This window comes from Rutilus rutilus, assembly GCF_951802725.1.
Source record: "Rutilus rutilus genome assembly, chromosome: 3".
Taxonomy (NCBI): Eukaryota; Metazoa; Chordata; class Actinopteri; order Cypriniformes; family Leuciscidae; genus Rutilus; species Rutilus rutilus.
In genome coordinates, this window is record NC_140211.1 from 48,244,119 (window position 1) to 48,257,623 (window position 13,505).

A 13,505-nucleotide genomic window follows, 5' to 3' on the forward strand; every position below is an offset into this window, starting at 1 on the left:
GTTTAACTTGAATGAATGGTTTTAGTTTAACTTGAATTAATGGTTTTAGTTTAACTTGAATTAATGGTTTTAGTTCAACTTGAATTAATGGTTTTAGTTCAACTTGAATTAATGGTTTTAGTTCAACTTGAATTAATGGTTTTAGTTCAACTTGAATTAATGGTTTTCAGTTTACTTGAATTATTTAAGTTATCCTACATTTAATGCTTCTTGTTTAGTCCAGTGGTTCTCAACTCCAGTCCTCAGGACCCGCTGCTCTGCACATTTTGTATGTCTCTCTTATCTGACACACTCAGTTCAGTTCATGGAGTCTCTCCTAATGAGCTGATTATCTGATTCAGGTGTGTTAAATAAGGGAGACATACAAAATGTGCAGAGCAGTGGGACCCGAGGACTGGAGTTGAGAACCACTGGTTTAGTCTATGTCTATAACTCATTGGACGAAATCCATTTGGTCAGTTTAATACAATGTAAGAATTTTCTCTTTCTTCAGTAACTCAGAAAAGACAACAGAAACGGAATACAGTAAACTACGGAAGCGTATTGCATTCACTTGAGGAAAAATAATCTACTGTTTTTCTGAATTAACGAGTTAATTATCTCAGAATTACGAGATAATTTTTCATGAATAAAAAGTTTTTGCTCTGTTTTTCTGAATTGACTTAATTATCTCAAAATTATGAGAATTTTTCTTGAAATAAAATGTATTTGCTCTGTTTTTCTGAATTAACGAGTTAATTATCTCAGAATTACGAGAATTTTTAATGAATAAAAGTTTTTGCTCTGTTTTTCTGAATTTTTGAGTTAATTATCTCAGAATTATGAGATAATTAAGTCATTCAGAAAAACAGCAAATATTTTTTATGAAAAATTATCTCATAATTCTGAGATAATTAACTCAATAATTCAGAAAAACAGAGCAAATACATTTTATTTCAAGAAAAATGTATCTCATAATTTTGAGATAATTAAGTCATTAATTCAGAAAAACAGAGCAAAACCTTTTTATTCATGAAAAATTATCTCGTAATTCTGAGATAATTAACTCGTTAATTCATAAAAACAGCAAAAACTTTTTTTCATGAAAAATTATCTCGTAATTCTGAGATAATTAACTCGTTAATTCATAAAAACAGAGTAGAGTATTTTTCCTCAAGTGAATGCAATACGCTTCCGTAGTAAACAATTCATTTACTGGGGGTAAGAAAAAGTTCACAAAAGGTGTCATACCTTTCTACAGCATAGCAAACACGTAGTAATTAATAGCTATGGGATTTTCTGCATTCTGAAGCTTACAGAATATTAGCAAAGGCAGAACACAACATGGATTACGACATAGTATATTACTTGAATTCATGAAAAAAAAAAAAAAAGTGTGAAAGACAACTTAGCCAAAGGCAGATGCACAAAATATTTGTAAAGGCAGCACAGAACATGGATACAAGACCGTTAAAACTTTAAAACACTTTCACATGTTAAAACATTCTTTGCAGCACATTCAAAGCTTTAAGTGCACAATTCAATTTACATTACCCTTCTAAAGAGCCATAAAAACGAGCATATACCTGCTGATGCATAAAATAGAACAATGTAGGTTACTCACAAACACTTCTCTGTGAAAATGACAACTGAGCTTGCTTCAGTTTCCACGTTTTCCCATTACATTTCCAGCATTTGCAACTTCTCGGCAAAACTTAATGACGCCGGCAAAAACAATGAATAATACTGTTCAAAAAACAATGCATAGGCAAAACATGTATCACCTCTCTCTGATATTTGTTAGTGTGGCTCTTAGGTGTAACAGTAACACTCCATCTCAGATCACAAACATCATCAGTCCTTTAAAACAGTGAATCTGTAAAAAGCTTTGTCTTGAGTGCTTGAACCTTAGGAGACAGTTTGTTGCCATCCAGCCCAAGGAAAACTTTCTGGATGACTTCAAAGGTATGTCGTAGCTCCTTGGGATAGCTCAGATTTAGGGCATATATTAGTCCAATTAGCAATGCAACAGCATTACCTACATTACGAAGATCTTCAAGTACTGTAATGCCTTCCAGAATCACTCCAACATCAGCAGGCAGATCAGTGACATCACAGCATTCACTCCTGATGACAAAAATCCCTAGGACCATTTCTTCAAATGCATTCTGAGCACAAGCGAAATCTACATCCTATAAAAAGAACAAAATACATTCTTATACACCATCCAGATTTTCTTACTCCATACTTTTATTTCACACAATAAAAAAAAAAAAATACCATGTACTCCTTGATGAGCTTTTCAGGATCCTCATTTAGGTAGACAGACAAGGCTTTGAGGATACACTCCCTCTTTACATCAATTAAGTCACACTGAGGACGAGAACAAGATGACAATTTTCAGCATGCACACAAGAACATTTTCAAGTTACTAACATAAGAGTCTGCATATTTCAACACTGTCATCTACAGTTCTATAATCTTTCCTTCTTGTTAAAACCATTACACAGCTCTCTATACCATTTGATTCTGAATGGTAGGGGTGGGAGGGAAAATAATTCGGATAAATTCTTAGAAAGTTTGGATTTTCAGAATAGATTCTGAGCTTAGTTTTTAATTCTTATTAACATACAATTGTTTTAATTTAAATAGTAATAAGTATATTGCTGAAAACTACTGTCTACTGTCAGGAGCAATATGAATCATATTGATATTGCAAATAGTTAAAGTTGAAGGGATGCACCAAAATGAAAAATTTGGGCAGAAACCCAAACCTAATTTGTTTTATTAATGTCTATTTTTAAATGAGTTATTAGACTCTTTAGATTAAATTAGGGATGGGCATTTTTCAAAAATATTGCATTCGAATATTCGGGCTCATAAAAATCGAATATTCGTTTATTTAAATGACGTTTAACGAAAAGACGTTATTTTTTAAGTTCATTTTTTAAAAAATCTTTGTCACCATTCCTGAACAAGCTTACGAATAGGCAATATACACAACAAGCTTACTATATATGTTAAAGTTTTCTTTTAGTTGAAAACATTAAACAGTAGGCCTATGTGTAAACAAAAAATATAAAAAACAAAAGGATTTAAGCAGAGTGGGCAGTGACATTTATAGTGCTGATTGCGGTTATCACACCTGTGACATTGGCACAAGAAGTTTCCTGATCTTTCGTCCCAGAACTCCCCCTCGCTGGGAAAAGATCCTCAAAAGATTTGGAGTGTACTCGTCAAGCTTTTGGAAGAATTTTGAAATCAAGGGCACAGTTGTGAGACGTGCAAATTCAGCACAGACCTAAAAAACAAAAAGGAGATAAAGAAGTCACAGTTTTACAGTACATATAAAATTCAATGTGCAAATAGAGCCTAAAATGAACCTTTACCAAGCGCTAAATGAGAGTAAAAATTTGTGTTGGAAAGAAATGTAAAAATACCACTTAAAAGCATTCAGCTGAGTTACCTCATTTTCTTGAAACAAAGCCGGCCATCTGTTCTTGAAATCAGCAATGAGTGGAGATCCTTGGATTACTTCTTGTCTCCTGAGCGCAAAGGTACGGTCCATTAACCGCTGCAATATTTGCTCATTGTTTTTCTTTTTGACCTCAGAGAGAATGGAGACTCTGATAGTCTCAAGATTGTCAACAGTTTCACCTGGAGGATACGATGGACAGAAGTTGACTTCAGCCTTGCGGGCTTTCTTCACTCCAAATGCCGGGTTTGTGGTGCCCTCGGGTTTGTGCTTCATTGAATTAATGGTCACTTCAGAACAATCAAGATTCCGCAACTTCGTTCGGCAATTTGCCATTTTGTACTTAAGACTGATCTTCCAGCCGCTGCAGCCTGTTACCGATCCCGGTTCTTTGAGGCAAGGGTGCTGTCTTATAAGAGCTTCAGCCACTTCACTGAACTCTGAATCTGACAGATAAACTTTGAATTTAATGATTTCTTCAGCAAGTCCATCCAAAATTCCTGATTTGAGCTTGGGATCTGGATTCAGCAAAGAGCCATTTGTTCTGTGAGCTACATTGCCTTGTCCCAGTCTAATTTCTGCATCGTAAGAGAAACGGGGCACAACAAAAGTGGTTGGCCAGGAAGACTTGGCATTTGAGGCTGACCCTAGAGATGAACTACACAATGCTTCAAGGGTGAGAGTAGGCGATAGTTCAGAGGATAATCTCACGGAAGATGTAGAAGAAGACTGTATGACTGTGTCACACAATGAGGGCGATGCTGATAATGCTGTAGTAGATTCATACAGTTTGATCACCTTGAGGGTGCTCTTGTTCTGTACATCAGTTGTAGATGTCAGGTTTATTAATTCATTAAAGTCAGTGTCCATAAACTGAAGTCTAATTTCTTCCCTCAAATCACACTGTGTCTTGATTTCTTCAATAAGTTCTTCCAGAGAACAAGGGACTGAAGTGTCAATTTCTGAGCATTGTTCTCTCCCAGGATTATCCGCAAGATGACAGGGGAGGTCATTATCACTTTGACAATACTATTGGAACAAGAAAAAACAAACAAACATACATTTGTTAAAGCTGTCATAAGTACACACATTTATTCAAAACAAAAAACAAAGACCAAAAGAGCACCTGTCACACGTGAATTTGTATTTTTAATGACACCAAACGAAGACAGCCAACCTTGTAGTCAGCCAGTGGGTAGTCATCAGCCAATTCACAGAGTTCAAGAAAGAAAATCTCCTGTGCGGGTGAAGTAGTGAGTTCAAAGGCCCTAAAGTGCTCCCTATACCATCCACACAGACCTTTAACTACAAAACACAACCTCTTCTGAACAATGCACAACTGAATAACCTCTGCAAAATCAGGGAGCCCGTCTAGAGAACGACAAACAAGAATCATGCCATTTCTGTAACAGAACCCTTTACTGGTGACACTTGTCTGGACAAATTCAGTCTCTGGGTACTTGTTTTTGATGGCCTGTGTTATTTCAGTTCTTAAGACAGTCAGAGGAACTGTTGAAACACTCGATACGTCTAGTGCAGATTTTTCAAGATTATCAGACTTCAAACGGTGGGAAATCATGAACTGGTGCTTTGTTGCTAGTGTAAGGGGGACATTCTTAAAACAATTGGTGTGCAGAGCAACTTGCTTGAAAAAGCTGTGCTTGGCTTCGAAGCGCATGGTCCAAAAATGCACAAGTGGACCAAATGACTTAATAAGTGCAGGATAATGTTCCAAGAAGTGGTGTTTAGGTATTAACCTCACATCAGGGAAAACTTCCTGGAACCTCTGTCTGTGTTCTGAAATCTTGCAACCAAGGTACACAATTGACTCATCAGTGTGAACCGGTGAGACCACAAGCTCGACGATATCTTTAAGGTCCATAAGCACCAGCCATGCTGGTTCATCTTCTGGCACCATGTGTCCAATGAGGAACGGAAGCAATCTTATCAGGCTCCAGTTCTCATGAGCATTGCCTCCAATAGTTTTACAACTAAACATGGAGCGAGGGATTGCATGGGGTTTGTTTGTCTTGTCTGTCCATTTGTAGGGGAAATTCACAATACGCTCATTGAGCAATACAAAGTTGAAGTACTTCTTAGATAAGCAATGCTAAACAGTGTGCAAGTTCATGAGGCACAACACCCTCAAAAATGTCATGCATGACATCTGGGGGATAGCCAGAGAGAACATGAAAATGAGAAAGGCGTGTAGTGAAGACACATTCTCTTTTAACACCAAAACAATTGGTGCCAGTCTATTGTGCAGACTTCAGGTGAACATCATTGCTCTCTGTCTTTCTAAGGCTAAACACATCTGACCTAACCTCATTTGATTGAATATCCGAGCTCTTTCCAGTGCAAAATCTGCAGTAAAACTGACCAGAAAAACTCTCTACAAAGCCAGCTACGCTATGGGCACCCAGGTTGTCTGCAATCACAACTTGAACAGTACCCTTCACAAACTGACCAATTGAATGAATGAAAATACCAGTTTCTTCAAGTTGTGCCAGGTCATCAAGAAGAGGTTCAAGGACTTTACTAAAGCCGTATTGTTTCACGTCATCACTTTTACACAATACAGCCAAGTAAATTGATGACAATGTTGCATGAGAGCCAGAAGGTAGATTGCCTAAAGTCCAATAGACGGCACAGAGCTTGTGTACTCTACGAGAGGTTCCAAGAGGGTTACACACCTCGAAATCATCAATATACAGCCTTAACATAAGTGTAAAATCGCCACCCGACAGTAAAGCATTTTCCCTAAAGACACTGCCATCTTGATAGGATGCATAAATGGCTTCGGCAGATATGTGGTTTACCATTACTTTTTCAGACACATCCTTCCTAGCTAACAGCTGCTGCAAGGATCTAAAAATGGGGACATACTTAAAAGTTTTTCACTCTTGTGCATCAAGGATGTATTCAACAGGTTCCACAACATGGAAGTGACTTTTATAAAACTCCTTGCGCAGATAAGCTGTGTTTAGGAGACCACTCTGGCCTATTGCTGTATGCAATGGATTAGACTCGCACACAACTTTAGCAATTTCTGGAATAAATGACTCAAAGGCAACGTGTTCCTGAAACAGATCTTTGAATTTGTCATATGTAAGAGTAAGGGATCCAGTACTCAGTAAGAAGTGCAGCTCTTCTAAAAACTCATCAATTGCTATGGCTGGAACATGAAAAAAATGTTCCAGTTTCAATAACATTGCTGCAAAGTTTTCGACAACAACACAATTAAGGTCCTGAACCCCTGCACTGCTTTGTGAGCATACACCATATGAAGCAACCTCATTAATGTCCATTAAACATCTCTTTCAGACTTTCAGTTGCCCCAGATGTAGATACTACGCCAAACTTAGTCACTTAATGAATGAGGGGTGTGTTTTCTGTTTTTGTGGGACCTAAAGGTACCATAAACATTTGTCTGAAAATCACAGCTAGAGAACATACAACTAATCACCTAATTTTTCTTTAAATGTGTACCTATGTGAACAAAATAATCCTTCTCACAACCAATATTGTTGTTTGTACACAAATTACAACAGAAGGTAGTCAGTTTTGGTTGCTCAGGATCTTGCAGGTGAGATGCATGCACTCTACTTAAGTGGATCAATAGAGCATTCCATGTCTTATATGTACAAGGACAACTTGAATACATGCATGGGTATAAGTGGCTACGGCCAAAATGTTTGTGCTTCAATTTGTAATGTTTCAACAACTCAGATCTAGTAGATGCTGAAAACTCACAGGTCTTACACTTCCACATACCTTAATGACCCAAAGGCACATTTAAGATTTGCTCCAGACAAAACAAAACTCCCACATTGTCAGGTAGTCTGGGGAAGAAAATAGGGGGAAAATGTCAGCTGACAAATAGGAAACATATCTAATTAAAATCAGATCTAGTCACAATAGGGGTGTAACGGTACATGTAATATTCATGCGTGAGTTTCCATTAGACTTGCACGGTAGCCAGGCGTCTCATCCAATGGCGAGCTCAGTTGATGCTGTGTGCTTCAAGATTCTGACGCAAGTGCTAAGATTCCGATTGGCCAAGAGAAAAAGTGCGAAGATTCCGATTGGCCCAGAGAAATGTCAATTATAAGAATTATCCAATAATGTTTCGCAATTCTAGCCTGCATGGCATGTTACTGTGAGTAACCAATTGACCAAGAAAACGGCGATTGTCGCCGAAAAGCGACAAGTTTGCAGGTGTGGTATTTATTTGTGCAATTTCTAATTTGATTATTTGTTCTTATTTTATTACTGAATGCTTACTTGTCTTTAATAAGGTTTTAAATTCACATTAATTAGGCTAGTAATTTTGCTGTAGTATCAAAATTGTAATAGAGAATTGTGATATTTCACAGCTACCTAAAAATTTTAACCGTTGACCCAATCCTCAGCAATGAGCCTTGCTGGAGCAGATCTAAATAGGTGCTGTGCTATTAAATGAAAGTGTACCATTACACCCCTATGTCACTATTTAGAATTAAGTCACTAATTACATATTAGGGGTAACAATCAATAAGCATAAATTAAAATCTACAAGTTTGACTTTTGTAATATTTTTACCTGTATACTTTGCTGGGTGAGACACAACGAAGACACCAAAGACACCAGGCTGGATGTCGACAAAAATGATAGGCTATTAAAAGAACGTGATGTTCCAGCTCAAGATGACGTCCTGGATGGATCTGATCTAATGGGGGAGGGGGAAAAACAGAACTGAGCAAAACCATGTGAGAACAGCGGAATCGACCTAAACAGTGCACAAAATGTATTGATGTCTTGTTACTTTTTAAGGCACTCAACATACACAGAATAAACATTGTTTTTAATGCTGTACTATAGGTACAATAAATGAGAATAAAATCTACACGTTTGACTTTAGTAAAATTAGCTGCGTGAGACACGACGGGTATTCAAAGAGACACGGCTAAATGTATTAAACAAACCGTAGGCGTCTAATTTACACAAATGGTATTAAAAAAGTGTGATAATCCACCTTGAGAAATTACGGCCTAGGCTTATAATTTAGGCCGTCAAAAACGTCACTCGCGTGATTGATTGATAGAACTTTATTGTCCGTGTACACGGAAATTTGTCTTGCAATACAAGCTCCAACAGTTACAATGCAACAACCTACAAAAAAAAAACAACCTAAAAACATATAAGCATCAGTAACAACATAGATAGTTAATATGATGGGGGGCCCTGCCCTGCAAGAGTGGTCTTCAATAGCCATAAAAATATAGATGAAAGTGGGTAGGAATTAACACTTTTTTACTCTCCCATATTGATTCAGCAGAGATATAGACAGAGGAACAAATGAGTGTTTATATTTGTTCTTTCTGCATTCTGGGACCCTATAACGCCTGCCGGAGGGCAGGAGTTGATACTCCCGCTGCAACACATGGGAAGAGTCCTGGGAGATTTTGTCAGCCAGTCTGATGGTGTGCAGTAAATGGCTTTCAATGAATGCATTATCCACTGAGTGTCCCACCAATTTGGAGCAGATTCCCAGGAGCCGTAGAATCCTGGCCTTCAGATGAGCGGAGAGACCCCCAAACCACACTGCGCCTCCATACTGCAGAATGCTTTGAATTGATGACACAAAGAAAAGAGACAGGATTTCACTGCTCGCTCCGAATGACCGAAGTCTCCTTAAAAAATAAATTCTCTGCTGTACTTTGCTGCAGATAATAGTCTACATGATAAGTCCAGGAAAAGTCACTATCCACATACACTCCGAGATATTTGAACAATGATTTTTGTTTTATGGTTTGATTGTGAACGATTAATGGTGTAATGTTGCACTCATGAGAGGTGCCAAAGACAATCTCCTCAGTTTTCTGTGTATTGAGGATGAGGGCATTTAGATCACACCACTTTACCAGATTATTCACTGTTTCCACATAGAGATCGGCCCCCTCTCCCTCCTTCATCAGAGCTACAAGTGCAGTATCATCGGAAAATTTGATGATATGGTGGTTAGGTGCAGAGGTAACACAGTCGTTGGTATAGAGCGTGAAGAGCAAAGGAGAGCTAACACAACCTTGTGGGGCACCGCAGCTGGTTGTGACCATGGGGGAATAGGTGTTATTGACCCTGACCAGCTGTTGCCTGTTAGTGAGGAAAGAACAGTACCAGTGAATGCGATATGGGTTTATACCCATTTGAGCCATTTTGGATAACAATATGTCCGGTTTTATTGTATTAAATGCAGAGGAGAAGTTGATGAACAGTACCCTGGCATATGGCTTTATTTTTGGAGCGTCCAGGTGTTTTGAGACCAGATGCATGAGCGTGCCAACAGCATCCTCCGTGCTGCGCTGTTGCCTGTATGCGAACTGGGACGGATCCAGTATGTCCTGTACAGACTGAGAGAGTACATAGGATATGATTTTTTCCAATGACTTCATTAATACCGATGTTAATGCCACAGGTCTGAAGTCGTTGCACTCCTTGGGGCATGATTTCTTTGGTAGGGGGATGATGTGCGATGTCTTCCAGGATGGGGACAGTGTGTGTATCCATGGACTGTTGGAAGATGGGTTGCCACACTGGGGCTAGCTCCTTACAGTAAGTTTTCAGGATAGAGGCACTGATGTTATCCGGGCCGGTGGCCTTACGTGAATTAAGCTGACGAAAGACGTTTTCCACCTGACCCCCTGTAATTGTCACTCTATCCTCAGAACCCACCGTGACTGACTCCAACACCTCCCTGCATCTCTCCATACTCCCAGACAGGGCCGGATTGGGACTCATTTTCAGCCCTGGAGTTTCATGCCTTAGACCGGCCCACTTTAGTTCCCGACTGACTAAAATAATGTAATTAAACCCTCAGTATATAAGGCCCAATCTTTCAAGGGCTATCTGGCCCTTCCCCCTACCCCTAGTGCTGCCCCTCCAACCAAAAGAGAATCGAGACAACCCTACCCCTTCACGGGAACGCGCAAAACGGAGGGGTTAAGGGACAAGGGGTAGGGGCAAGGCCAGGGCAAGGGGTGAGCTGGGATTGAGCCTAAGTCTGCAATAGTGCACTGTTCTGTACAGCCTTGTAATTCATTGTATTTTTCAAAAATATAATTTTCAATTCAGTGCAATATCAGTAAACAGGGTTTTATAAATACAGAGGTCCCAAAAGTGATCTTGCTAGGGGGTTCGGGGGCATATTATTTTTCCACTGTCATTGGCAAAGAACATCTGTGTTAAATAGGAATCCATTGTAATAAAGTTATTCTCATTATTGGCACAGTATGTAATAGGCTATTGCTCTACCTGCTCTCCTCTCTCATCTCCATCTCTCGTTCTTCTTCTCTCAGTCTCTTTATCTTTACCTGTAAATCTCCCCTTCCTGAAGCTGAGCTTAGATTGATACAGTCTTTGCAAAGTGATTATTTATGTCGGTCGTTTAAAATTTCTCTCGTAAAACAGCTGTTTAGTTTAACCACTTGCACCTTATCTCGTGAAGCGTCGCGTTGGGATTCGCGCGCGGCCGCGGCTCGCGCTTCTGTGAACATAAATCCCGCTTGCTTTGATCGGTCATCTCAAACATTTTGCCATTGCCGACGAGCGGTGTTTGAGTGCTGAAGCAGCTCAGATGATGAGGTCGGTTATCGTCGCGATATGCGAATCATTGCAGCACCAAATTACTCAGCAAAAATGACCGAGGTCCGGACCTCGGAGACCTCAATGGTCGGTACGGCCCTGACTCGTAGGCTATTTGGCCGCTTCAGTTTCTAGAAATGTTTTATTATTCTGGCCTTTTCAGCGCCGCCTTTGCGCCTATAGGCTATTATACTCGTTTTGTATCTCTTATTTTTTGTTAGCACATCTCTAACAAAGTGACTTCATTTTTTTTGTTGGGCTGCGAGAAAATAATAATAAAAAAATAGTGGGGCTGCGCTATGACTGGACACCGGCCCTCCTGGCCAATAAAACAGACCGGCCCACCGGGATTTCTCCGGGTGCTCCCGATTAGCCAATCCGGGCCTGCTCCCAGAGGTTTCAAACCTAGTAAAGAAGGTGTTCAATTCAATAGCAGAGGTTAACTCATCACTTGTCACAATAGGTCTCCTGTTTTTACCTGGCATGCCTGTCATGCTTTTCATTGTATCCCACATTTTACGTGGGTTGCCAGCCTTGAAGGCTTCCTCCAGGTGTTTCTTGTGTGCCTCCTTCGCCTTCCTCAATTTTTCTCTCAGTTCTTTGTCTGTTTTTTGTAGCTCCCTTCTATCTTTATTTTTAAAAGCCAATTTCCTCAAATTCATTACTTGTTTAATGTCTTTGGTTACATACATTTTATTATTGGGATACACCTTGACCATTTTTGTAGGTATAATAGACTCTACGCAAAAGTTAATATAGTCTGTTGTTACAGTGCAAGTTTCTTCCAATGTGTCCCCCCTCAGCACTTGCCAATCTGTGCAGTCAAAGCAAGCTCCCACTTCCTCTCTACTGTCATCAGTCCACTGTCGAACAACCTTGATCTCTGGCTTACGACTTTTTAGAAAAGCGGACTCGACATAAACTTGAAAAACGGACCTGAACTGCACTAAATATATAAATGTCTGCGTACTGGTTTAAGACACTTAACATAAGCAGTGGATAAATGTCGTCTTTTTATAATTTACTAACGTTACATGTACGATAAACCGCATGACGACTATCCGCATCCCTCAAGACCTCACGCTATATTTAAATTCAGAAGGCTCCATTATACAAATATGTTTTGTAATAAAATACATCAATATCAACCGACATCATAAAGTATCTACCTAATACTCTAATAACACAGATGCAAATAGATTGAAAAATTACCTGTTAGTTTCCAGATGGCGCTCCAAATAACACACGACGAGCTGCCTCCCGCTTTAAAACCGGTTGTGGGTAGTTTGTTGCAGAGCCGTTGGTTTGTGGTAGTGATGTGATTGAGCCATAGAAAAAAACAAAAAGCATTTCGCGCTATAGCATGACGTCATGTGCAAACAATATTCTCCTGTGTTTGCTTATTATAAATGATTTACGAATTTAATTGAATCACAAAGTTTATGGTTTCATAATTATGCTATATTATAATTTTTAAATGCAGTAAAAGACAGAACAACCTAATGCAAAAACTGTAAAAGGTATAAGGTGGTTAATTTGACAGACACAAAATAGGCCTACATTTAAAATGGGGTTATATACATTGTTATTTTAAAATCATTGCAAGACAAACAACAGAATAAAACAACAACAAAAACAAAACAGTAGTTCCATTGTGCTTATAAAATAATATAATTCAGTCAAGAAATCAGCAGTCAAGACAAAAAATTTAAATATAGCATGTGAATTATGTGAATTATTTAATTCAATAATTTATTTTACTTAGAAATTATCAAGTCAAATGCAAGTTGCCCTTTTTGATTGAGTTATTTGATAGAAACATGTTCTTTCAAAATTATAACATGGAGTTAAACCAAAGAGTAACCGTTTCAAGTTAGCTTAAAATGATGCAATCGTGTTTGAAAGAGAAACCTGATACAATGATGTTAAATGAAAATGAACTGTTCATATATAAAGTGAACAGCATTAAAAAATCATTTTTTGGAGTGTACCCACTTGGCGGGCGACTCAGACTCCATGCGGGCACCATTTTGGAGACCACTGGTTTGGTGTGAGCACATGGTGCAAAAAGTCATGTGCTCACATGTCTATTTTGTAACCACACCCTTCTTGTTATCTGATTATTGGTTCATTTGCCCCACCTGTCCTCCCTCTTATTCTCCTTGTGTTTGCAGTCCTGTGCCAGATCGTCTTCAAATACTTCCTCTCATGTTATGCGCTGTCTGCTCCTGTCTTGTCGTTGGTCCGGTCAAGTCCAGCTGCTGGTCGTGTTTTCCTCCTCTGGGTGGTTTTATTTTTTATTAAATAAAGCCCATCAATTCTGCATTATTGAGTCCTCGCCTCATCCCTGAACCTCTACCCTGATAGTAATTTATTGATGTAAAGCTGAATTTTCAGCATCATTACAGTCTTCATTATCACATGATCCTTC